The sequence below is a fragment of the Lagenorhynchus albirostris genome, chromosome 6 (assembly GCF_949774975.1).
Source record: "Lagenorhynchus albirostris chromosome 6, mLagAlb1.1, whole genome shotgun sequence".
Taxonomy (NCBI): Eukaryota; Metazoa; Chordata; class Mammalia; order Artiodactyla; family Delphinidae; genus Lagenorhynchus; species Lagenorhynchus albirostris.
In genome coordinates this window covers 109,481,034-109,507,871 of record NC_083100.1, presented here as the reverse complement: position 1 = coordinate 109,507,871, position 26,838 = coordinate 109,481,034, and the positions used below count along the sequence as shown (strand labels likewise).

At 41.6% G+C, this 26,838-nt stretch overlaps 1 protein-coding gene and 1 non-coding gene across 2 annotated transcripts in view; both read left to right on the top strand.

Annotated features, from left to right (window-relative positions):
- Positions 1-454: 454 nt before the first annotated feature.
- TRNAG-GCC (transfer RNA glycine (anticodon GCC)) lies at positions 455-527 on the top strand. The gene has a single exon. It is a non-coding gene; the product is annotated as a tRNA-Gly (tRNA).
- A 4,137-nt stretch (positions 528-4,664) lies between these two features.
- CLASP1 (cytoplasmic linker associated protein 1) overlaps positions 4,665-26,838 on the top strand; it is a 269,026-nt gene continuing 246,852 nt past the window's right edge. Inside the window, exon 1 of the mRNA XM_060153037.1 lies at positions 4,665-4,733. The gene's annotated coding sequence lies outside the window, so the exon portion shown is untranslated. The remainder of the gene's footprint in view (positions 4,734-26,838) is intronic.

The following is a 26,838-nucleotide window of genomic DNA, read 5'->3' as shown; positions in this document are numbered from 1 at the left end:
CCCACACATTTATGGCCAACTGGTTTTTGATAAGGGTGCCAAGACAATTCAATGGAGGAAGAATAGGTTTTTTAACAAATGGTGCTGGGACAACTGAATAGGTACATGCAAAAGAATGAAGTTGGACCCCTGCTGTATACCATATATAAAAATTGACTCAAAATGGGTCAATGCCTAAATGTAAGAGCCCAAAGTGTAAGACTCTAGGAAGAAAATGTAGGATTATACAATGGTTTCTTAGATACCAAATACAAAGTGACAAAGAAAAAAAAATAGATAAATTGGACATCAAAATTAAAAACTTTTGTGCTTTGAAGGGCATTATCAAGAAAGTGAAAAGGCGACCCACTGAATGGGAGAAAATATTTGCAAATCATATATATGATAAAGGACTTAAATTGAGAATATATAAAGAACTTTTACAACTCAATAATAAAAAAGACAACACGGACATTCCCTGGTGGTCCAGTGGTTAGGACTCCGCACTGCCACTGCAGGGGACCCAGGTTCAATCCCTGACTGGGGAACTAGTATTCCGCAAGCTGCCTGGCCAAAAAAAAGACAACACAATTAAAAAATGGACAAAGATCTGAATAGACATTTCTCTGATGAGAGATCCAAGTTGGCAAATAAGCATATGAAAAGATGCTTGACATCACTAGTCATTAGGTAAATGAAAATCAAAACCACAGTGGGGGACTTCCCTGGCGGTCCAGTGGTTAAGACGCTGAGCTTCCTATGCAGGGGGCATGGGTTCGATCACTGGTTGGGAAACATTTTAGTTTTTTATTGAAGTATAGTTGATTTACGACATTGTGTTAGTTTCTAGTGTACAGCAAACTGATTTAGTTTTATATATATTCTTTTCCATTATGGTTTATTACAGGATATTGAATATAGTTCCCTGTGCTATACAATAGGACCATGCTGTTTTTATATTTTATATACAGTAGTTTGTATCTGATAATCTTAAACTTCTAATTTATCCCTCCCCAAGTCCCTTTCCCCTTTGGTAACCATAAGTTTGTTTTCTATGTGAGTCTGTTTCTGTTTTGTAAATAAGTTCATTTGTATCATATTTTAGATTCCACATATAGGTGATATCATATGTGATTTTCTTTCTCTGTCTGACTTGCTTTACTTAGTATGAGAATGTTTAGGTCCATCCCATCCATGTTGCTGCAAATGGAATTATTTCATTCTTTTTTTTCATTCTTTTTTATCGTCTTTATCTATTCATCTGTTGATGGACATTTAGGTTGCTTCCATGTTGGCTATTGTAAATAGTGCTGCAATGAACATTGGGGTGAAAGTATCTTTTTGAATTAGAGTTTTCTCCAGGTATATGCCCAGGAGTGGGATTGCTGAGTCATATGGTAGTTCTATTTTTAGTTTTCTGAGGAACCTCCATACTGTTCTCCATAGTGGCTGCACCAATTTACATTCCCACTAACAGTGTAGGAGGGTTCCCTTTTCTCCATACCCTCTCCAGCATTTATTATTTGTAGACTTTTTATGATGACCATTCTGACCAGTGTGAGGTGATACCTCATTGTAGTTTTGATTTGCATTTCTCTAATAATTAGTGATATTGAGCATCTTATCATGTACCTCTTGGCCACCTGTATGTCTTCTTTGGAGAAATGTCTATTTAGGTCTTCTGCTCATTTTTTGATCGGGTTGTTTGTTTGTTATTGAATTGTATAAGGTGTTTGTATATTTTGGAAATTAAGCCCTTGTCGGCTGCATGGTTTGCAAATATTTTCTCCACTCCATAGGTTGTCTTCTTGTTTTGTTTATGGTTTCCTTTGCTGTGCAAAAAGCTTTTACATTTGATTAGGTCCCATTTGCTTATTTTTGCTTTTATTTCTGTTGCCTTGGGAGACTGACCTAAGAAAACATTGCTACAATTTATGTCATGTCCACACAAAATCTTGTAATAGAATGTTCAGAATGCCATTATGTATAATAGCCAAAAAAGTGGTTTGAAACAACTTAATGTCCATCAGCTAATGAATGGATAAACAAAATGTGGCACATATATATATATATATATAAAATAGAATTTTATTTGATGATAAAAAGGAATGAAGTAATATTACATGCTACAGTATAGATGAACCTTCAAAACATGCTTAAGAAGCCAGTCATATACTGCATGATTCCATTTACATAAAATGTTCAGAATAGGCCAGTCTGTAGACAAAAAGTTGATTAGTGGTTGCCTAGGGCTGGGTAGTGACTACTACTGAGCATAGGGTTTCTTTTTGGAGTGATGAAAATGTTCTAAACTGTACTGTGGTGATGATTGTGCAACCCTTTGAATGCATTACTTTAAATGGGTGAACTGTACGGTATACTAATTATACCTCAATCCATCTGGTAGCAAAAAAATTATGAGATAATTAGGGAAATTTGAAGATTGACAGGGTAGTGATAATACTAGTTATTACAGTTGAACTGCGTGGGTCCATTTACACATGGATTTTTTTCAGTAAATACATACAGTAGTATACGATCTGAGGTTGGTTAAATCCACAGATGTGGAACCTTGGATTCAGAGGGCTGACTGTGGGACTTGAGCACATGTGAATTTTGGTATCTGCTGCAGGTTCTGGAACCAATCCCCCATGGATACCGAGGGACGACTGTACTGTTAATTTTTCAAGTGTGATAATGGCCTTGAGGTTATATTTATTAAAAAAATATTATCTTTTAGAAATACTAAAATATTTGTGGATGTAAATAATTAGAAACTACTCTTTTGACCCTACCTATTGCTTGAAGTTTTACCCCACTTTTCTGCCCCCCACCCTTGAACCAAACTCCTCCTCCAAATTACCTATCGCCCCCTCTCTCCACGTCTGTTTCTACCACTGTCTTTTTATTTATTTATTTATTTTTGGCTGTGTTGGGACTTCGTTGCATGCACGGGCTTTCTCTAGTGGTGAGCGGAGCCTACTCTTCGTTGCGGTGCGCGGGCTTCTCAATGCGGTGGCTTCTCTTGTTGGCAGAGCACGGGCTCTAGGCATGTGGGCTTCAATAGCTGTGGCTCGGGCTTCCCTGGTGGCGCAGTGGTTGACAGTCCGCCTGCCGATGCATGGCACATGGGTTCGTGCTCCGATCCGGGAAGATCCCACATGCCACGGAGCGGCTGGGCCCGTGAGCCATGGCCGCTGAGCCTGCGCTCCGCAACGGGAAAGGCCACAACACTGAGAGGACCGCGTACCGCAAAAAAAAAAAAAAAAAAAAAAAAATTTACAATTCCCCATCCTATTTATTGAACCTTACTTTTCACTTGTCCTTTTTTTTCTTTCTTTCCCCATTTCAGTTAGACTGCTCTCTTCATTGTACTCCCAGTATGATACCCACTTCCTCTTGAGCCCTTGCTCCACGCAATCTTCTCTGGAATGCTCTTTCATCATCACCCATTCATTTTCAAAAGGCCGCTTGTGCTTTCGCCCCAAAGATGTCCCCTTTTCTAGATCCAACCAGGAGCCACATCCTCCTTGTCATCGCTACTCCTTCAGACTACAGTCCGCTGCCTTCCCTGCACTCCACAGAGGAGTCTACACGGGGCTTTGTTTTAGCTGGGTGTCTCCAACCACAACATCTAAGCCCCCGACTATCAGGTGTAGGATCTCACAGGTCCCTCAACACACGACACCCCCACTAGCAGGAGCTCCGATACAAGAATCGAGACGGAGGGAAGCCAATTCACACTTTAAGAGTCGTTTCCACGGAGCAGTGTGTAATCTCACGAAAGCTTTCAACGTCAAATTACTCGCGAGCGCAGGGGCCAGAGGCGGAACGACTGTGGGTCCTCCGGAGTCCTCCAAGGGAGCCCTGTAACTTGCACAGCTTTTAACCCTCCGAGACACTCTCCCACACGTCTTCCAAAAGCAACGCGACGGGTGGACACAAGCAGCCTCATCTGTGCAGCTGCTGGAGGAAGAAAGTCTCAAGGGTCTCCGAGGCCTCCACGGAGCTGGCTCGGCTTCAAAAATGGAAAAGAACCGTTAAAAAGGTGTGCTTCCGGCTCCAGCGCCCGCGCCTCCTCGAGAGTGAAAGGGGGAGCCGAGGTACGGGAAGTCGCAGGGCACAATTTCTTTCGTCCCGGACGCCCGGCCGGGGCGCGACGCGCGTAACCCAGAAGTGAAAGGCCGGTTCCTTCAGGTATTAGACACCCCCCGCCCACACCGGAGGAAGTTCCGGCTGGACGACTTTTACCCAGGCTTTCTTGGTTCCTCCTGAGCTCTACGCTCCCTGCTTTCTGGTGCCCTACTGCCATGGCCGCTTAGATCCGACCCTCCCCGCCTTGCCTGAGTTTTGCCGCAACTCCTCGGGGGGGCCCCAACTCCATTCTGGCCCCCCTTTCCTTAAAGAACTTTTCCCTACGGGTCCCCATCAGGGCCAATTGACGTTCTCCAAGGAGGCAAAAGCTCCTAGGACTCGCAGGTCCCGAAGCCCGGCGCAGCCAGGGCAGCGCCTGCGCGGGGGCGTTACCATAGAGAAGCAGGCGCCTCTCTGGTCTCGGTTTACACTCTCTATGGTCTAGCCGGGTCGTGGCGGTAAGGGGAAAAAAGAGAGACCGCACTACGCAGGCGCTCTGGGCTTCTAATTTTTTTTTTTTTTTTTTTTAATCCCCGCACCAAGCGCTTAACCTCATTGGGGTGGAGGAGAAGGCGGCGGCCGTCTGGTCTGCAGGGGCAACAGGAGCGACTAATACGGCTGTAAGTTCCCGGTTAGGGCGAGGATGTGTAGACCCCAGCCCTTCCAGGCCCCAGCCCCCCCTCGCGGTGGTGAGCGCCGAGGCTGGGTGGGGGTGAGGTCCAGCGCTGTCATCCGCTCTTGGGTGCACTTTGGGGGGAGGGGGCGGCCCTTAGGTGGGAGCCGGGCGGGGAGCGGGAGGGGAGGGCTGTTTATCCAGCCCGCAGGTCGCTGATCCCAGGCTGCTTTGCAGAGGGAGGGGGGCGGCTGTGGGGTGAGTCCGGCTTTGTGTGTCCCCCTCTCTTCTCCTCTCCCGGACCCCACCCCGGGCCCCCTTCCCGACCCGAGTCTCCCAGGCCGGGTGGGCGAAGCCGCGTTTGAAAAGAGCGGGTTTCGCGAGGGGAGGGGGCGAGGGGGAGAAACCCACCACAACTATAGTCACGGGCGAGTGGTGGGTGTGGAGGAAGATCCGGGGGGAAAGAAACGGGTCCAGGCGGGCCAGACAAAGCCGAGCGCTGGCCGGGCCGAATGCGCAGGGAGCCCGCGGTTCCTGGGCCCGCAGCGAGCTTCTTCGGAGGCTGGCAAAGCGGACAAGTGCTGAGTTAAGCCTTGTGCAGCCTCCTCAACTTGCCTTTGTTGTTCTTCGGTATTGGCAGGGACGCTCTGACGGAGAGGAGTGTGTGCTCTTGCACGTTAGCCTGGTTGGCTACAATGGAGCTAATCGCATCTTACTTTCCCCTTTTCCGAGCCGCTCGGATGAGTCTGGGGTTCTCCAGAGTCTCACTTATTACATAATTTTTAATACTTGTTTTTACTCCAAAAATTAAAAACAAAAATTAGATGGAGACTTGAAGCGTGTTTTGCTGCATCTGGGTGAGTTTCTCTGTCTTGGGGTTCGTTCATTAACTGCTGACCATCCGTAGAACCTGTGAGCTCTTTAAACATGGTACTTTGATTTGTAGATGTGGCGTCCAGAGCTTTAGATTCTCTAGTCCTTTGGGAGGCAGTGATGCAGAAGAATCAGAAGCGAGAAATAGTTGCCTGCTGCCATGTGCCTTGCACCCTATTCGGGGGCCAGAGTCCGGTATAAATGATGGCTTTAGAAATTGTTGCTTTTATTACTATTATTGTGACATTTGCCGTGCCCTTGATATGAGGAATCCTGGACCGTGGGCTCCCTTTGCTCATCCAAAGCAAAGGGAGCAGTGGAGAGTAGTAACATTGCTGCAGAGACCATACAGATAAGAAAAACTACACCACAGTATTCCAGAGTTACTGAACATTATTTATCTTCTCCATTTGCTAAGAAAGATTTAAATTTTGGTGAGCTGTTTATCCATTTTTGTAAGATTGTGTAATTGCACCTTTTTTGGCAGTTGTTACTCAGATCTCAGTTTCTATAATTTATAGTTTATCAGCTAACGTGTAGCAGTTTCAGATTTCTAAAGTTTTAATTTTTGTTGAGGAGTTTTCAGCCGTAGTTTTATATTCTCCCAGCTAAGGTTAAGCGGAGTCAGAAGTCCTTTGAAGAGACTGTTGGTGGTGGAGGTGTCATATATTTTATCTCCATGTCACAATTTAAGCGGTATTAAGTAGGGAAAAGGCCTTTGCACCTTAAATCAGTGTTAGAACTGAAAACCTTGATCTCCTAGTGTGCCAGGAATTTGGCCACAGACTCAACTTTACGTAAAAGAGGTAGGCATTTTTTTGTACTAACAGGAAGCAAAAATCTGAAGCTTGGTTTTTTTATGCTTCAGTAACTACTGCGATAGAATCTCTTAAGTGTAGTTCAGATGATGGGAACTTGCTTTTTATAGAGCAAGATTTCAGATCCTTAAAATAGTTTGACAGGGATGTTGAGAAGTGAATGGCCAGAAGACCATTAAGTTTATGATTCAGATGTGTTTTATTTTGTTCATTGGTCTGGGATCTTAGATTTTTTTCCTTCAGTCCCTTGTTAATTCTTTTTTAGGTGAATTAATCTCACAGTTTATAAATTGGGTGAGATAGTTTTTTGGACCTGAGACATAAATTAATTTTTTCAGACTCCATTTATTCTTAACAGTCTTCTACTTATAAAGTTTTAGTTTTTTAGATTGGTAGATAATACTTTTTATTTCATAGTACTGTTGGTAAATGTTATAATCATTTAAGGGATCATAAATGTTACGCTCAGAGCTGAGTTTTGATAAGAGTTTTGATAACTGCAAGTCTGGTTGTCAAATAGTGGAAAGAATAGACAGTAGCAGAAACTAACAAATGTTTAAAGACAGAATCACTGATGATTCAGTCTTTGGTTTGTGAAATGTAATTTAAGAAAGTAAACTAGGCTTTCTTTACCCAGTGCAACCAGGTCGGCATCCATAAAGAGTGTGTGTGTTTGGCTGACTGACCTCTGAAAGCCTTTTCTTTTTAGCACTAGAATTTCCTGACTGTTTCTAGCCGGGTCTTCGTCACCCCAGGGCTTTCCCGCCTCCCTTATGCTCAGACCATTACTGCCATGCTGAATGCATTTCCTCCCCAGATTCTTACAGCAGCCACAGTCCACTTCCCCACAAGGATCCCTAAAGACGTAGCTCAGATGTGTTCAAAGGGTAGCATTGCTTCCATAACACCTTTGTTTACTTTTCTCTTGTTTCTTGCCTGGAATTCTCCTGCCTCCTTGCTGGTCCCTGTTGTATCAATTATCTTCCTCCTTGGAAGACTCACTCCGGTGATTTACTTTTCTCTAGATCCTTCAGGGTTCTGGGAGTTTGTAGAACACTTTGTGCTAGCTCTGTGCTTGGACGACTGCACTGGGGTAACTAGTCACTGTAGAATGTGTGAAGGAGTAAAGGAATGTATCGTAACTTAGAGTAACAGAATTTGAGCCTTGGAAGAGCTCTTAGAGGCCCCATAGTCCCACATCCTGCCTTTTATCTACGATATTTTGGTCTTTAGCCACAAACTGCAGGCACACTTTCCTGTCTCTGGACAGGTCTTGGTTGCTAGAAAGGTATTTTAGACTGTCTCCAAAACTGCCCCTCCCCTTTTACCTGTTGATCTTAGTTGTACCCCCGGAAGCAACATGAATCACATCTGTTTCTTTTCTATGAAAGAGCCTTTCATTTCCCAGGACAGTCATCAGGCCTTCTTTAGATTTATTGATTACTTTATTAAACCCTTTCTTTAGTTAGATACCAGGGTACAACTGTACCACCAGGGTACAGCTGAAAAGACATACCTGGTCCCTGCACTTCAGGGGCTCACTCACCGTCTAATAGAGAAGACAGACAAAACAGTTACAAATTGGTGCTGAAGTATGTAAACAGCCCTAGACCCTTTGTCCCCTCATGGTTTAACCTGATTTCACCACTCTCTCTTGAGACAACTTGGTTTTGTTAGGGTCCTTTAAATGCGATGTTTGAAATAAAGCAGAATTTATTTATACTGACTAGAGTATACAGTTACTGTTGTAGGTTAGGAAACTGTATCAGGGATTTTCAAACTTTGTTGTGCTTTCTGGCTTTGCCACTTACTAGCCCTGTGACTTTGGGCCATGGGCCAGTGAAATCATCTCTTTGTATTTCAGTGATTACCTCTATAAAAGGAGGGTGGAGGGAGGGCAGTGTTAATAGTAGTATCTACTTATAGGACTGTGTGAGGATTAAGTGAGATAATATATGTAAGATGCTGAGAACAGTGACTGGTGTATACTGAGTGGGTATATGGAATTCCTGTCATGTATTCATGGTGGCGGTTAATATTAATAACAGCGTAATAATAATAGCAGTAATCAGGTCACCAGAATCACTTGGAGAGCTTCTTAAAATACAAATGGCCCGGTCTTATTTATCCCCAGCCACCCAGAGATTTTGGTTAGTTCAGTCTGCATGGGGTCTGGGCAGCCATAGTTTTTATTTATTTGTTTGTTTATTTATGGCTGCATAGGGTCTTCGTCGCTACACGCAGGCTTTCTTTAGTTGCGGCGAGCGGGGGCTACTCTTCGTTGCGGTGCGCAGGCTTCTCATTGTGGCAGCTTCTCTTGTTGCGGAGCACGGGCTCTAGGCGCACGGGCTTCAGTAGTTGTGGCTCGCGGGCTCTAGGCGTGCGGGCTCACTAGTTGTGGCGCACGAGCTTAGTTGCTCCGTGGCGTGGCGTGTGGGATCTTCCCGGACCAGGGCTCGAACCCGTGTCCCCTGCATTGGCAGGCGGACTCTTAACCAGTGTGCCACCAGGGAAGCCTGTGGGCAGCCATAGTTTTAACAATCCCCAGGTAATTCTTAAAAACCCAGTTTGAGAATCCTACATTCTCTATTAATTTTGTCAGTGATTACATTTGCTTTTACGAATTAAAATAAATGACCAAGAAGTAGACAAATAGATTCTCCTGAAAGATTTGAACATCCGGATAAAGGGACAGGCCTGGCCCCAGACCCTGGGCCCCTTGGGAGGCATATCTGCTTATTATTGGTTTGGAGTGTACCTCCTAAACACGGTTACCCTTGTTTGTAGCTGCATGTATATGAACGTCTTTATAATACTAATAGCCAGATTCAAGGGAACAAACCCTGGATTTTCAAAGCACTTGTACATTCATAATCTTTGTTTCCTTCAAGATCCTGTGAGGTAGGCAGAGAAGATACCATCATTATCCTATCAATTTACAGATGAGAACCCAAGACCTGCAAGTTAAATCCCAGTACATGATAGAACTAGGATGGGAACTGGGCCTTCTGTTTCTCGCCTAATGTTGTTTTCATGTAAATTGTCTCCTAGCTACATGAGTTTGTTACCTTATATTGAAGTTGTGGTTCGAAGTCCTCTGATCTTTTGCCACATGAGTAGCTGCCAAACCAGATTTCCTCCTTTCTTTTAGTGTGTTTATACTTGATTTTAAAAAATGTAAATTTAAGATTAATAGTTACCATATCTGGGGGCGGCGGGTGGTGGTGGGATGAACTGGGAGATTGGGATTGACATTTATACACTAATATGTATAAAATAGGTAACTAATAAGAACCTGCTGTATAAAAAAATAAAATAAAATTCAAATAAAAAAAATAGTTACCGTATCTGTTAAGGTTTATTTTTTTCTGAGAAAAAGCCTAGAACTGGCCTCGTGGCCGTCTTGTTACCATGGCACCTTTGGGTGTGTTTATCTTCGTTCAGGATAGCTGAGGTCAGTGAATCCACTTTGCAGCTCTCTAGAATGGTTGTCCAGATAACTTTCCAAGCAGAATCAGTTAAATTTACTTAGAATCCTATTACAGTGATAGGCAATAATACAAAAAGTTGAGAGGCCAGAGGGGGAAAACCCATGCCAAGCTGTCCTAACACAAGGTCTTGTCTTTTCATTTATTTTTAAACATTCATGTGACTCGCTATTTTAAAAATTAAAGTTTTTTTCTATTTTGTACTTTTTGGTTGCATTGGGTCTTCGTTGCTGCGCGTGGGCTTTTCTCTAGTTGCAGTGAGCGGGGGCTGCTCTTCGTTGTGGTGCATGGGCCACTGCGGTGGCTTCTCTTTTTTTTTTTTTTTTTTTTTTTTTTTTGCGGTACGCGGGCCTCACTGTTGTGGCCTCTCCCGTTGCGGAGCACAGGCTCCGGATGTGCAGGCTCAGCGGCCATGGCTCACGGGCCCAGCCGCTCCGCGGCATGTGGGATCTTCCCGGACCGGGGCACGAACCTGTCTCCCCTGCATCGACAGGCGGACTCTCAACCACTGCGCCACCAGGGAAACCCACGGTGGCTTCTCTTGTTGTGGAGCACGGGCTCTAGGCGCGTGGGCTTCAGTAGTTGTGGCTCGTGGGCTCTAGAGCGCGGGCTCAGTAGTTGTGGTACATGGGCTTAGTTGCTCTGCGGCATGTCGGATCCTCCTGGACCGGGGCTCGAGCCTGTGTCCCCTGCATTGGCAGGTGGATTGTTAACCACAGCTCCACCAGGGAAGTCCCTTTTTTTGTATTTATTGAGGTAGAATTGACATACAACAGTATATTAGTTCCCAGGTTTGCAACGTAATGATTCAGTATTTTTGTATATTGTGAAGTCATCACCGCAGTTAAGTCAAGATCCATCACCCTACAGAGTTGTAGAATTTTTTCCTTGTGATGAGAACTTCTAAGATCTACTCTCTTAGCACCTTTCAAATATGCAGCACAGTACTATTAACTGTGGTCATCATGCTGTGCATTATAACCCCAGGACTTATTTATTTATAACTGCAAGTTTGTACCTTTTGATGCCCTTCACCCATCCCCCCCCACAAGGTTTTTGCTTAGTGCGTCACCCTTTAAAGCTGTCCATATGTCCATGCTTTGTAGTAAGTAATTTTAGGTCTTGCGTGTTTTTTGAATAGTTTCCGTGTAATGACATAGTACACACCATTTAAATTTTTAATAGCTTTGTCGTATTTGAGTTGATATGGCAAATTTTGGTAAACTGGGATCCTTGACAGGCACGTTATCTTTTATTTTTTTGATAGTATATATACTACAACGGTGGCTTTTTTTTTTTTTTTTTGCATGTAGTTTGCTGCTTTTGTGTTGTTGCCTTCAGATCAATTTTAAGAAGTGAGAATATTGGGTGACTTTTGATACATATTGCCTGATTGCTGACCAAAAAGTTGAACAAGGTAATAACTTCCTAAGCAATTTAAGGGTGTTTGACAAAAATTTTACCAACTTCTGGTAATATGATTTAAGTCATTTTTTTTTGTTGTTCTTTTTGTTCCTGTGAGAGGTGCAGAACGTGCAGGTTGAATTGGATACCACCTGCAGGTGATCTCTCTGCATTGCCAAAGCTAGTGTGTTTTTGACAGGTACGGAGGAAAACGCAGGTCTTACTTTGTGGGGCGGACTGGTCTGTTTGCCAACATCAGAAGGTAGTCTTGTAACATCTCCGTGCCTTCCCTTTTCAACTGTTTCTTTACACAGTTGTGCTCAAGGGCCCTGCCTGAAATATTTAGCAGAGTGTCTGGCGGTGGGGGTGAGGCATCTGTGTCTAACAGATTTCCCAAGTGATTCTGAGGCCAGCAGCATTGGAGAGCTGCCTCAGGTCCACCTCCAAGCTGATTTCCTGCTCCGCTTCTCCACAGAGCACGTCTCTCCTGCTGGTAAAGGCAGGGCTCTGTTGCGAACAGAGGCCTGTTGTACAGAGAGAGTGAATTGTATAGCCGCGCCCTTCCTAACGTGGAGTAGCTGGGTTCATTCTGTGAACAATAAGCCAGTCTTTCTAAGAGTTTGAACTGCATAGAAACAGCTCCTTCTCTGAAGTCTGCGTTTTATTTAAGTTCTGGTAAGTCATAGAATTCTCCAGATCCAAGCCATGTCCTGCTCAGCCTTTGGTTGCCTCTGGGGTGGCAAACAGACCTCCCGTCCCAATAGCAACAGCCGTCATAGACTGAACACCCACCATCTGCCAGCCACTAGGCTGGGTGCTGTAGGAGTACTTTTGTCAGTTCTTATGTCAACGTTTAAAGGTAGATGCTGTTTTCATTTCATAACGAGAGGAAGCCAGAAGCTTCGTTAGAGCGCTTGAGTAATGTGTCCATGGTCACACAGCTGCAGAGTAGCAGAGTTTGCCTCTTGGATTCTTCACCTTCCTTTCCACTTATCTCTGTTTTTTTCCAGCACAGGTTATTCTTCCTGCATGGAAGGTCACTGGGCTGCCTTGGGGGAAAGTGTGCTTCCAGCATCCGGCAGCATCTGGAGAGGCCTCTTCACTGGTCAGGAAGGATGTAGAGATGCAAGCTTCCCACTAAGGTTTCCATGAGGGTTAGTCAGATCTGGGGGCCTACAGTCCATTTTGGATTTGAGTCCCTGATTTGAAATCTTACCCTTGGGCAATCCAGACTCCTAAAGACTTTATAGAAACTGTTTTTTTTTTCTTTTTATTGTAGTAAAATATATATAATATAAAATATGCCATTGTAACCATTTTTAAGTATATAATTCAGTGGCATTAATGACATTCACATTGGGTAACAGTCACCACAATCTGCTTCCAACTCTTTCCCATCACCCCAAACAGAAACTCTGTAACTATTAAGCAGTAAATCCCTGTTCGTCCCTCTTCCTCAGCCCCTGGTAACTTCTAATATTCTAGTTCTATGAATTTGCCTATTCTAGATATTTCATATAAATGGAATAATATATGTCCTTTTGTGACTGGTTTATTTCACTTAACGTAATGTATTCAAGGTTCATTTATGTTGTAGCCTGTGTCAGAATGTTATTCCTTTTTAATTGCTGAATAATATTCTGTTGTATGGATATTGTACATTTTATTTATCCTTTATCTGCTGATGGAACTTGGGTTGTTTCCACTTTCTGACTGTTGTGACTAATGCTGTAATGTATGTTGGTTTACAAATTTCTGTTTGAGTCTTTTTTTCAATTCTAGGTGTATACCTAGGAGTAGAATTACTGGATCATGTGGTAATTCCATGTTTAGCTTTTTGAGGAACTGCCAGACTTTTTCCACAGTGGCTGTACATTTTTACATTCCCAACAGCATCGTACAAGGGTTTCAGTTTCTCCATATCCTTGTCAACACTTGTTATCTTCTCTTTGTTTCTGTTTTTTAAAATTATAGCCATCCTAGTAGATATGAAGTAGTATCTCACTGTGGTTTTGATTTGCATTTCTCTAATAATTAGCGATATTGAGCATCTTTTCATGTGCCTATTGGCCATCTTTATGTCTTCTCTGGAGAAGTGTCTCTTTAGGTCTTCTGGCAGATTTTTTTTTTTTTTTTTTTTTGCTGTACGCGGGCCTCTCACTGTCGTGGCCTCTCCCGCTGCGGAGCACAAGCTCCGGATGCGCAGGCTTAGTGGCCATGGCTCACGGGCCCAGCCACTCCGTGGCATGTGGGATCTTCCCGGACTGGGGAACGAACCCGTGTACCCTGCATCGGCAGGCAGACTCTCAACCACTGCGCCACTGGGGAAGCCCCTCACTGTGGTTTTGATTTGCATTTCCCTAATGACTAAGATGTTGAGCATCTTTTCTTGTGCTCATTGGCCATTTGTAGATCTTCTTTGGAGAAATATCCATATATCTGTGCAAGTCCTTTGCCCGTTTTATTTTTTTAGATTGAAGTATAGTTAATTTACAATGTTGTGTGAGTTTCTGGTATACAACAAAGTGATTCAGTTATACATATATATATTTTCATATACTTTTCCATTATCGCTTATTACAAGATATTGAATATAGTTCCCTATGCAATACAGTAGGACCTTGTTGTTGTCCTTTGCCCATTTTTAAATTGGATTGTGTGTCTTTTTGTTTTTGAGTTTTAGGAGTTCTTACATATTCTGAATATTAAACTCTTATCAGATATATGATTTGCAGATATTTTCTCCCATTCATTCTATAGGTTGTCTTTTCACTTTCTTGATAACATATGTTCTTTGCTGCACAAAAGTTTTTAATTTTGATGAAGTTCAATTAATGTATTTTTTCTTTTGCTGCTTATGCTTTTAGTGTTATGTCTAAGGACCTATTGCCAAATCTAAGGTCTTGGCGATTTACTCTCGTGTTTTCTTCTTAGAGTTTTGTAGATCTAGCTCTTCCATTGAGGTTGTTGACCCATTTTGAGTTAGTTTGTATAAATAGTGTGAGATAGGGCTCTAACTACGTTGTTTTGCTGCTTATGCTTTTAGTGTTATGTCTAAGGACCTATTGCCAAATCTAAGGTCTTGGCGATTTACTCTCGTGTTTTCTTCTTAGAGTTTTGTAGATCTAGCTCTTCCATTGAGGTTGTTGACCCATTTTGAGTTAGTTTGTATAAATAGTGTGAGATAGGGCTCTAACTACGTTGTTTTGCTTGTGGACGTCCAGTTGTCCCAGCACCATTTGTGGAAGACTAATGACGACTGTACTTACCTTCTGTATCACTCAGTTGGCGTTTATGTTTTGCTTTGGGTTTTTTTTTTTTTTTTGTGGTACGCGGGCCTCTCACCGCTGTGGCCTCTCCCGTTGCGGAGCACAAGCTCCGGACGCGCAGGCCCGGCAGCCATGGCTCACGGGCCCAGCCGCTCCACGGCACGCGGGATCCTCCCGGACCGGGGCACGAACCCGTGTCCCCTGCATCGGCAGGCAGACTCTCAACCACTGTGCCACCGGGGAAGCCCTGCTTTGGGTTTTGACTTCACCGCCTGCCCTCCTCAACCTCAACACCCTCCCACCCTGCCTTGTTTTCTTCCCTTGAGACAGGATTCATGGATGTTGCCTGTGTATTGCAGCTTTGCTACTTGATGTGTAAGATACACTTAGTGAATGTGAGTTCCCTTTCTTTAGATTTTGTATAGTTACTTTTAAATCTCCTGTGTTCGGATATAGATAAGGACCTTCAGAGTAGACTATATATCTCTGTTTTTCAATTTCCCACCTTGTTTTGTCCCCCATTCACTCTAGTGCCCAGTCCAGTACTGTGTTAAGTGATGTGCTTAACTTTTATTGACTGAATTGTGAAGTTGAACATAGATCTTTGTGAATACATTTGGGTAATTGCAGAAAATTATTCTTTTTTTTCTGGGCAGGTGGGGCTGTACCACGCAGCTTGTGGGATCTTAGTTCCCCAACCAGGGACTGAGCCAGGGCCCACTGCAGTGAAAGGGCCAAGTCTTAACTACTGGACTGCCCAGGAATTCCCAGAAAATTATTCTTAAAAGAATAATGATCAGTATATTATAAAGTTCTTTAAGAGTTTAAGTTCAGGTCCTTTTAAGTCATTTTCCCAAATGTGGGGATTGATGGTAGTATTGTGCCTTTCAAATGCCTTAGGAATTTTTTTGTATGTGACATTAGCTATATGGATAAATGTCAGGCTGCATAATATGGTGTTCATTTCATGGATGATTAAAGCATTTTTAACTTGTTATTTAAGATTATGATGAGGGCTTCCCTGGTGGCGCAGTGGTTGAGAGTCTGCCTGCTGATGCAGGGGACACGGGTTCGTGCCCCGGTCCGGGAAGATCCCACATGCTGCGGAGCGGCTGGGCCCGTGAGCCATGGCCGCTGAGCCTGCGCGTCCGGAGCCTATGCTCCGCAACGGGAGAGGCCACGACAGTGAGAGGCCCGCGTACCGCAAAAAAAAAAAAAAAAAAGATTATGATGAGTTTTAAATTGGGAATTTTACTCGTTTTAGGTGTGATTTTGTATATCTGGACCCTGCCTTTTCATTTTTGACAGATGCTCTTTTTAAAAAAATAAATTCATTTATTTATTTTTGGCTGTCTTGGGTCTTCGTTGCTGCGCGTGGGCTTTCTCTAGTTGCGGGGAGCGGGGGCTGCTCTTCGTTGCAGTGCACGGGTTTCTCATTGTGGTGGCTTCTCGTTGTTGCAGAGCACGGGCTCTAGAGCGCGGGGGCTACAGTAGTTGTGGCACAAGGGCTCAGTCGTTGTGGCTCGCGGGCTGTAGAGTGCAGGCTCAGTAGTTGTGGTGCACAGGCTTAGTTGCTCTGTGGCATGTGGGATCTTCCCGGACCAGGGCTCGAACCCATGTCCCCGGCATTGGCAGGTGGATTCTTAACCCCTGCGCCACCAGGGAAGTCCCGACAAATGCTTTTAATTTCAAAAATTATTTTGAATTTGTATACAATGAGTGTATATTACTTTTCTAACGAGAGAATTAAGTATCATTAGAAAATCTTCTTTTGCCTAGAAATCTGAAAAGTTAACTAGTGGACAAGTATCTGATCTTTCTCTCTGGGTCCGTATTATCAGATTTCCCTCCATCACACTCTTTAGTGTTCAGTAGGGTCTAATGTTACTTGTCCTAAGTGATCAGACCTCCCTTGGGAGTCCATTTTGTAATCTGCCATCCAGATATCAGGGAGGGGAAGGCTCATTTTAAAGGTTGGCCTTTGGTGTTTTGTTTTCCAGTAGGTTTTGACTCCTAAGTAGGTATTCCTTAGCATCTTGTTATAAACACTTATCATGAGATACTGGTTATTCATTGTGGGGGGGGCAGGTAAGAAGGAGAGATGCTGTTTTCTTTTGCTACCTCTGGCCTTATTTATGGAGAATTTGGGCCTGGTATGTATCTAAATCTAAGGCTATATCTTTGTCTAAAAAGTTTGACTTCAGAAGTATTTTTATCACTTAATAGATCCCCCTCCAGACATAGGATCCCATTCTGAGGAGGGTGGCCCTTTCAAAGGAAATGCACTCCTGCCACGCTCGTGATATGGGCTGATGGGGTGCTACTTCAGCCTGTTGCTGATTGAACTCGCCTGTTGGTAGCCATTGCCTGTGGCCTGTGACTGCGTTTATAAAGGGAACACGATGGGAAAAGCTTTTCTTACTCTCATTCACTTCAGAATTTGGAGTAGAAATCGGAAATTGCCACAGAAGCATTTGTTTAGACAGTGTAACAGTGTTTAGCCAAACTGTGTAGTAATGGTTTTGTGGAATCATGAAAGCGTGACTAAGCCCTGGAAGATGAGGCGCACCTTGTAGTCATTTGCTTGCTAGATCTATTTTGGAGTGGCGTGGGTGACCGGAGGGGACACAGAAAGTGTGTACGTAGGTGTTCATGAGAAATGGACCTAAAACACTGAAAGCCCTTAAGGAAAACCACTGCTGTTAAAATGAGAGAGTTTTTCTGGGGTGTATCTGGGTAATTAGTAGAGAATGCACTATGTACTCTGATGAGAATCTTCAACAGACTTCACTGTGTGCCTGAGGACAGCTAGCAGGGCTGTCAGCCCTGTTTCCAGAGAGCTCTGCCCCCAGGGAAGCGGGACAAGCAAGGAGTCCCCTGGTGAGTGTGCTGAGTTCAGTGTGGAAGGCTGAGGCGGGAAGGGCTTCTCATGTGGCAGTGGGGAAGGATGTGTCCCTTCCTGTTTTCATCGGAAGGATGTGAAGCCCTGAACAGGTCCACAGCCCCCTGGCTGTACACCCTGGGGCCTGGCTGTTGCCTTCCATTTATGAGAGAGCTATGTTGGCTGGAGACCGAGCTTGTGGCAGGGGACAAGGAGCCTGACTCTTGGCCACGTTAACCCCACGGTCTAATGTTGTGAAGGGGCCAAGAAAGCACCCTAGCTGAGAGAAGGCTGAAACTAACCTCTCACAGAGAACCCTGGGCCTTAATAAAATCCAGACTCTTCTATTTTACTGGAATCATCAACTGATCAGTCATTCCGTTTTGGAATTTTGGGGGTGGGGTTAGACATTATGCTTTTGGGAAATTGGTTGCTATTGAGATTGCGTATGGATAGTTATGGCATTATTAAACTTACGTAATTTTTGTTGTCACAAGCTTATTACATGCATTATTGGCTGTAAAAATTTTTTTAAAGCATACCTCGGGTATTCTTGTGGGCCTGAAGGTTCCTTTCATCTTGTTTAAGTTACCTAGAAAGGAGACATAGAACTGCTAGTTAAATGCATTAAAAATTTTAAAATATTTATTTTTTGAACAGTTAATACATACACATGATTTAAAGATTAGGTTCCCTCCTCTGCTGTCTGCCATCTACCCTTCCCTGGAGACACTAATGTTATTAATTATATGTATGAAAAAGTGCATATATATATATATATATATATGTCTTCCCCCACTCTCCTTTCTTGCACAGATGGTAGACTACTGAATTTTGCTTTTTGCTTTTTTTTTTTTACTTAATATATCTTGGAAATCAGTCTATGTCAGTATCAATACATTAAAGGCTTCTTCATAGTTTTTTGAAAACGAAGAGTATGGCTGAATAGTATGCCGCTGTATGGCATACCATAATTTACCCAGCCCTCTACTAAGGAACATTTAGTTTTTTCCAGTCTTTTGCATTTATAAAACTATGCTATAAAGAATAATCCTATAATAATTTATTTTGCATGTGTATGAATGAATTCCTGTAAGTCGACATTTTGGGTTGAATGTTATGTGTCATTAAAATTCTGAGAGATTGCCGAATTACCCATCTTAGAGGTTTTAACAAAACCTGGCCGGTGATAAGAGAATCCTGTAGTTAGTACACTTAAAAATGTAATTTTATAGAAGCGTATGACCTAAAAGTAACTTTGTAGACGTGTATGACTCTGTCTTGTGTTATTTTTGAATTAAAACATGGCTGTAGTTCAGTGATCAAAAACTAATTGAGCACTTTTCTTCTCATTACTTGTGTGTTTTTGTTTTTTGCCTGTCTTTGATTTTGCAGGAATTCCATGGCTGGAAGAGCTTCAGAAATACACTTTGCTTCCCTATAGGTGTTACCAGCGCTGCCTGCTAGAGATGAGTATACCAGAGACGGACAATTTGCTGAATGACTAGCTTTTAAAATGTTTTTCGGTTCTTTGTAGTAACTGGTGATGTCTGTGACTTCAGGATTATGGTTCTTTTTGACTTTACAAATAACTTTCTGGTATTTATTGGACGCAATATGCTTATACTAGAAAGAATATGAACATCTTAATGTTTTGAAATGTATATTTCCTTTGACTAGATACTGTATGTACATGGTTAAAAAAGTTTAAAAGGTGCCCAAGGATAGAGAGTGAAATGTAAGCCTTCCTCCACCCTTTTTATCATTCTTCCACATCCCATTCCCAGAGGCAGCTGCCGCTTCTAGCTTCTTGACCGGTCTTCCAGATAATCTGTGCGTGTGTGTGTGCTGGCAGCATTCCTCTGTTAGGACCACTGTTATTTTTTATTTTTTTTTAACATCTTTATTGGAGTATAATTGCTTTACAGTGGTGTGTTTCTGCTTTATAACAAAGTGAATCAGTTATACACTGTTATTTTTAACATTTTTTTTTCTTTTTAAATTTTTTATTGAAATATAGTTGATTTACAGTGCTGTATTAGTTTCTGGTGTACAGCAAAGTGATACAGTTACACATATATTTTTCATATTCTTTTCATTATGGTTTATTACAGGCTATTTAATATAGTTCCCTGTGCTATACAGTAGGTCCTTACTGTTTGTTTTATATATAGTAGTGTGTATCTGTTAATCCCAAACTCCTAATTCATCCCTCCCCCACCCCACCTTTGGTAACCGTAAGTTTGTTTTCTATGTCTGTGAGTCTGTTTCTGTTTTGTAAATAAGTTCATTTGTGTCATATTTTAGATTCCACATATAAGTGATATCATGATATTTGTCTTTCTTTGTCTGACTTACTTCAATTAGTGTGAGAATGTCTAGGTCCATCCATGTTGCTACAAATGGCATTATTTCATTCTTTTTTCGGCTGAGTAGTATTTCATTGTATATATGTACCACATCTTCTTTATCCATTCATCTGTCGATGGACATTTAGGTTGCTTCCACGCCTTGGCTATTGTAAACAGTGCTGCTGTGAACATTGGGGTGCATGTATCTTTTCAAATTAGAGTTTTTGTCTTTTCTGAATATATGCCCAGGAGTGGGATTGCTGGATCATATGGTTAACTCTATTTTTAGTTTTTAAGGGAACGTCCATACTGTTTTCCACAGTGGCTGCACCAGTTTACGTTTCCAGCAGCACTGTAAGAGGGTTCCGTTTTCTCCACACCCTCTCCAGCATTTATTATTTGTAGACTTTTTAATGATAGGCTTTCTGACTGGTGTGAGGTGATATCTCGTTGTAGTTTTGATTTGCATTTCTCTAATAATTAGCGATATTGAGCATCTTTTCATGTGCCTATTGGCCATCTTTATGTCTTCTCTGGAGAAATGTCTCTTTAGGTCTTCTGGCAGATTTTTTTTTTTTTTTTTTTTTTTTTTTTTTTTTTTTCCGTACACGGGCCTCTCACTGTCGTGGCCTCTCCCGCTGCGGAGCACAGGCTCCGGACGCGCAGGCTCAGCGGCCATGGCTCACGCGCCCAGCCGCTCCGCGGCATGTGGGATCTTCCCGGACCGGGGCACGAACCCGCGTCCCCTGCATCGGCAGGCGGACTCTCAACCACTGCGCCACCAGGAAAGCCCCTGGCTGTTTTTTGATTGGGTTGTTTGTTTTTTTATTATTGTAAGAGCTGTTTGTATATTTTGGATATTAACCCCTTTCGATCGTATTGTTTGCAGATATTTCCTCGCATTCTGTAGGTTGTCTTTTCATTTTGTTTATGGTTTCCTTTGCTGTGCAAAAGCTTGTAAGTTTGATTAGGTCCCATTTGTTTATTTTTGTTTTTATTTCTGTTGTCTTGGAAGCCTGACCTAAGAAAACATTGCTACGATTTATGTCAGAAAACGTTTTGCCATGTTCTCTTCTAGGAGTTTTATGATGTCATGTCTTATATTTAAGTCTCTAATCCGTTTTTAGTTTGTATGTATGGTGTGAGAGAGTGTTCAAACTTCATTGATTTACATGCAGCTCTCCAGCTTTCCCAGCACCACTTGCTGAAGAGACTGTCTTTTCTCCATTGCATATTCTTACCTCTTTTGTCGAAGATTAATTAACTATAGGTGTGTGGGTTTATTTCTGGGTTTAACATGTATTTGTAAAAATTATATAAATAGTACATTTTCATTGTAGAAAATAGAGTGTTAATGCTTTGGTATGTTTCTTTCCATACTTTTTCTATGTACCAAGAATATAAGTGACTACTTTTTATTTTAACAAAAAGGACATCAGAAACATGGAGTTTTCTAGTTTGCTTTTTTCACTAAACTGTTTGTAGGTATTTTTCCAGGGCAATAAGAACACATTTTTACTTTGGTTTTCAATGATTGAATGGTATGCTACTGTTTGGATGTACTGTAATTTCTTTCCGAATTTCCTGTTCTTAAACATTTATTTTCATTAAAAAGTCTTTTTCACAAACAGCTGCAGTGAACAACTTGATATATACATTTTAGAATACTTAACAAATTATTTCCTTAGATGAATTCTTAGATTTGTACCTGTTGGATCAAGACATATTTAAAGGTAATTGATAGAGGTTTCCAAATTGCCCTAGATAGTTACGAATTTTATTCTCATCAGCAGTGTATTAAAATGTGTATTTGATTATATTCAATTACATTCTTTTTTAAAAAATTAATTAATTTTTGGCTGCGTTGGGTCTTTGTTGCTGCACATGGGCTTTCTCTAGGTGCGGCGAGCGGGGGCTGCTCTTCGTTGCAGTGCATGGGCTTCTCATTGCGGTGACTCCTCTTGTTGCGGAGCACAGGCTCTAGGTGCGTGGGCTTCAGTAGTTGTGGCACGTGGGCTCAGTAGTTGTGGCTCGCGGGCTTTAGAGTGCAGGCTCAGTAGTTGTGGCACATGGGCTTAGTTGCTCCGTGGCATGTGGGATCTTCCTAGACCAGGGCTCGAACCTGTGCCCCTGCATTGGCAGGTGGATCCTTAACCACTGCGCCACCAGGGAAGTCCTCAATTACATTCTTAAGTGATTTTTTTTGTCTAAATGTAGGATTAGAGTTAGGTTTTTAGGCATTTTAAAGAAAACATGTTAGTGATGAGTAGGAATAAGTCAGTGTTGGAAAAATATTGAGGTAGTCACAACTCAGTTTGGAAATTGAGCATCTGTATGTACAGTTCAGTACATACTAATGTAGGCAAGGCACAGATCTCTTTTTGTGCTTTTCTTTTGGATTTTTTTCCCTGAATCCATAAAATATGAATGTAAAAAGGTTTTGTAGTAATAGCAGTGTTCTGTTATAGTTGATCTGAGAAATATAGCAAAATTTCCCTAGCTGTTACGTGTAAGCTTAGTAGAGTACAGATTTAAAGTCTATATGCTTGAAATCTGGTTGAATGGTGGGTGGGTAGGAAGCCGTATGTGAAGTTGTGCTTTCAGTGTTTCCAGTCCATCAGATTCTGCGTCTTCAGTCTGAATCTTTCTGGAGCAAGGAATAGAAGCAAGGGAAACGATTTGGGCGTGAGAGACAGTAGCAGAGCATGTGTTTTCATGGCAGTGCATGCCTAAGACAGAGCTTTACCCAGGGGTGACCTTATGTTTATTTCATCGTTGTAGTCTTTCCTTTTTCTCTGTCTACTAAGGAGTCATCAGAAAAGTAGCTAATCTTCCAGGAAAGTGCCTTGATGTACTGTTGGAATAGATCCTTCACTTGTGTTTCCCTCCCCAGTGGACCTGGAATTCATTGACAGATTGGCTGGCACATTAGGAATTTAAGGAACTTCAGGAAACTAGGACCAGGAGCCTATCCACATCATGTACATCTTTTCACTTTTTTCCTCTTTTCATTTTGGCATAATTATAGATTCACAAGAAGAGGCAAAAATAGTACAGAGAGTTTCTCTTCACCATTCACCTAGTTTCCTCCAGTGGTTATATGTTACCCTTTTTCTTCTCTCTCTTTCCTATTTTTGATCAGCCCTTTGGCATCTGTGGGAAATACTGAGCTCTCTGAGCTAACGATTGCTGATTGCTCTCCTAGGGTTACTTCTGGGGTGCATATGGTTCTTCCTCTTCCTTTGTTCCTTGTTTCTGGAACCCCTGCTTAGTATGTGTGCTGTGCCAGGACAGGTTGCTTCTCTCTGTTCAGGCTCTTCTGCTCTTATTTTGGGAACATTAAGCGTGGTGGATATATCCTTCCTGTGTAGGTCTTTTTCCTAAGTTATATATACTCAGGTCTAAAGTACTGAGACTTGTGTGTATTCTTGGTGAGAAGCAGCAGCTGTGACTTGGTGGAAATAGCCCTGGATTTGGAATTAGAAGCCCAGGTTCAAATATTGATTCTGTTTCATACTTGTTGTGGGACGCTGGAAGTTACTTTGCTTCTGAATCTGTGAAATAGGCATGACAAGTAACGATCTTACAGAGGTTTTGTTGGGGAATAAAGAAGGTGGCATTTTTATAATCACTTAGTGCATTGGAAAGCGCTATTTCAAATGTGAAGTACCTATGCTTATTTTAAATTGCTGAAATGAAACCCAAATTTTAAACCACTGCTGCAGTACTTCTTAGCTTGACTTCTTTATTCAGTAAAAGAGAAAAACTCTGTGCTTTTGTATCCCAAGCTTCTTACACCTTCTGTCTTCACATTGAATAACCCGTACTTAATAAGGTTTTCTTTTTTTCCACTGGGTGTAACCCAGCTCCCTTGGGAAATTTGGGATAGCCATGTCAGCTGTCATGCTATCAAATGACATATCAAATGCTCTGCTCTCTTGTTATTTACCTAAGTCTGGAGATTTTATGTGTCAGAAACCTGTTAGAAAATCTTTCGTGTGGGTATATATGCTCTTTCCTGCTTACCTTTTTAGTAGATTTCACTCTTAGAAACCAGCCCTTAATATGGTGCTAGAAACTGAGATTTTTATTTTTAAAGGGGAGACCTGATTTTTATTTATATACATGTATAAATATATATATGGAATAAGTAGTCAGTATAAAAGTGGGGGATAATATGAAAAATTTAAGATGTCCATAACTGGCAATTTTTTTCTTAAATGTGATCTAGTTGCAGATAGACTCTTTTAAATCATTAAGGGACAGATATCTATAAAACAGCACAGCCAATAACAGTGAATACACATTGTTCTCAAGGGCAGGTGAAACATTCTCTAGGATAGATTATATGTTATGCCATAAAACAAGACTCAATAAATTTAAAAGGATGGAAATGATTCAAATGTGCTCTGACCACAATGGAATGAAATTAGATATCAGTAACAGAGGGAAATTGGGAAATTCACAAATATGTGGAAATTAACCAACACACTCCTAAGTCACTAACGGGGTAAAAGAGGAAATCACAAGGAAAATTAGAAAATAGTCTGAGATGACTGAAAACAGAAACACAACATAACATGGTGGTAATGGTTGCACAGTAATGTGAATGTATTTAATGCCACTGAGCTGTACACTTAAAAGTGGTTAAAATAGTAAATTTTATGTATGTTTTTCCACAATTAAAAGAAGAACCCTGGCATTCATTCATTGTTCAACAATAAATATTTAGCACCTATTATGCTCCATGCACAAAATTAAACAACATACCATAACCTTGGGGATGCAGTAAAAGCAGTGCTCAGAGGGAAATTTATAGCTATAAATGCTTATATGAAAAAAGAAAGATCTTAAATCAGTAAATCTAAACTTCCATCTTAAGAAACTGGTAAGAGAGCAAACTAAGCCAAAAGCAAGCAGAAGGAAGAAAAAATAAATACTAAATTAGAAATAAATGAAATAGAGAAGAAAGCAAAAATCAACAGATTAAAAATTGAAAAGATCAACAAAATTGACAAACCTTAAGCTAGTCAAGCTAGTCTGACCAAGAAAAACAAGGACAAGACTCAAATTAATAAAATCAGGGTATGAAAGAGAGGACATTACTACTGACCTTACAGAAATAAAAAGGAATATGAGAGAATACTAGGAACAATTATATGCCAACAAATTAGACAACCTAGATAAAGTGTATGCATTCCTAGAATGACATTACTGAGATTGACTCAAGAAAAAATAAAACATCTGAATAGTCCAATAGCAAGTAAAGAGATTTAATTAACAATCAAGAAACATCTCACAAGGGGACTTCCCTGGTGGCGCAGTGGTTGAGAATCTGCCTGCCAATGCAGGGGACACGGGTTCGAGCCCTGGTCTGGGGAGATCCCACATGCCGCGGAGCAATGAGGCCCGTGAGCCACAACTACTGAGCCTGCGCGTCTGGAGCCTGTGCTCTGCAGCAAGAGAGGCCGCGACGGTGAGAGGCCCGCGCACCGTGATGAAGAGTGGCCCCTGCTCGCCGCAACTAGAGAAAGCCCTCACACAGAAACGAAGACCCAACACACCCCAAAATAAATAAATAAATAAATAAATAAAATTAGAGCTAATAAGTTCAACTAGGTTTTAGGATACAAGATCAATATAAAAAAATCAGTTGTATTCCTATACACTGGCAATGAATAATCCAAAATTGAAACTAAGAAAACAATTCCATTCATAAAAGCATCAATAAGAATAGAAAACTTAGAATAAAGTTAACGAAGAAGTGTAAAACTTACATTCTGAAACTATACAACATCACTGAAAGAAATTAAAGATCTAAATAAATAGAAAGACATCCTATGTACTTGGATCGAATGACCTAGTATTAGTATTGTTAAGATGGCACTATTCCCCAAATTGATTCAACATACTCCCCATTAAAATCCCAGCTGTCTATTCTGCAGAAGTTGACAGGCTGATCTTCATATTCATATGGAAATACAAGGGACCCTGAACAGTCAAAGCAATCTTGAAAACGAAGAACAAAGTTGGAGGACTTTAATAACTTAACTACAAAGCTACAGTAATCAAGACAGTCTGGTACTGGCACAAAGGGTAGGGTAGACATACAGATCAGTGGAATAGAATGTAAGTCCAGAAATAAATCCTTACATTTGTAGTCAATTGATTTTCGACAAGAGTGCAAAGACAATTCAGTGAGGAATAGTCTTTTCAACAAATGGTGCTGGGACAAGTTGATATCCACATGCAAAAGAATGAATTTGGACCCTTTCCTCACTCATATATATAAATGAACTCAATCATAGACCAAAATGTAAGATCTGAAACAGTAAAACTCTTAGAAGAAAACGTAGATGCAGATCTTCATGACCTTAGATTAGGCAGTAGTTTCTTTTCTTTCTTTTTTATTGTGGTAAAATGGGCAGTGGTTCCTTAGGTATGACATCTAAAACACAAGCAACAACAACAAAAAAATAGGCAAATTGGACTTTATTAAAATTTAGAACTTTATGTTTCAAATGACACCATCAAGAAAATGAAAGCACACCCCACAGAATGAGAGAAGATATTTGCAAATCATTTATCTGGTAAAGAACTTTTATCCAGAGTATATAAAAACTCATACAATCAACAATAAAGACAACCCAATTAAAAACATAAGCAAAGAATTTGGTTTTTTTGTGTTTTTTGTTTTTTGGCCGCGCCACGTGGCATGTGGGATCTCAGTTCCCCGAACAGGGATTGAACCTGCACCCCCTGCATTGGAAGCGCAGAGTCTTAACCACTGGTCTGCCAGGGAAGTCCCGCAAAGAATTTGATTAGACATTTCTCCAAAGAAGATGTCCAAATTGGCCAACAAGTCCATGAAAAGAAGCCCAACACCCAGAGTCGTTAGGGAAATGCCCATCAAAGCCACAGTGAGATGCCACTGCATACCCTCTAGGATGGCTATAATAAAAAAGATGGACCATAAGTATTGCTGAAGATGTAAAGAAATTGGAACCCTCATATACTGCTGTGGGAAT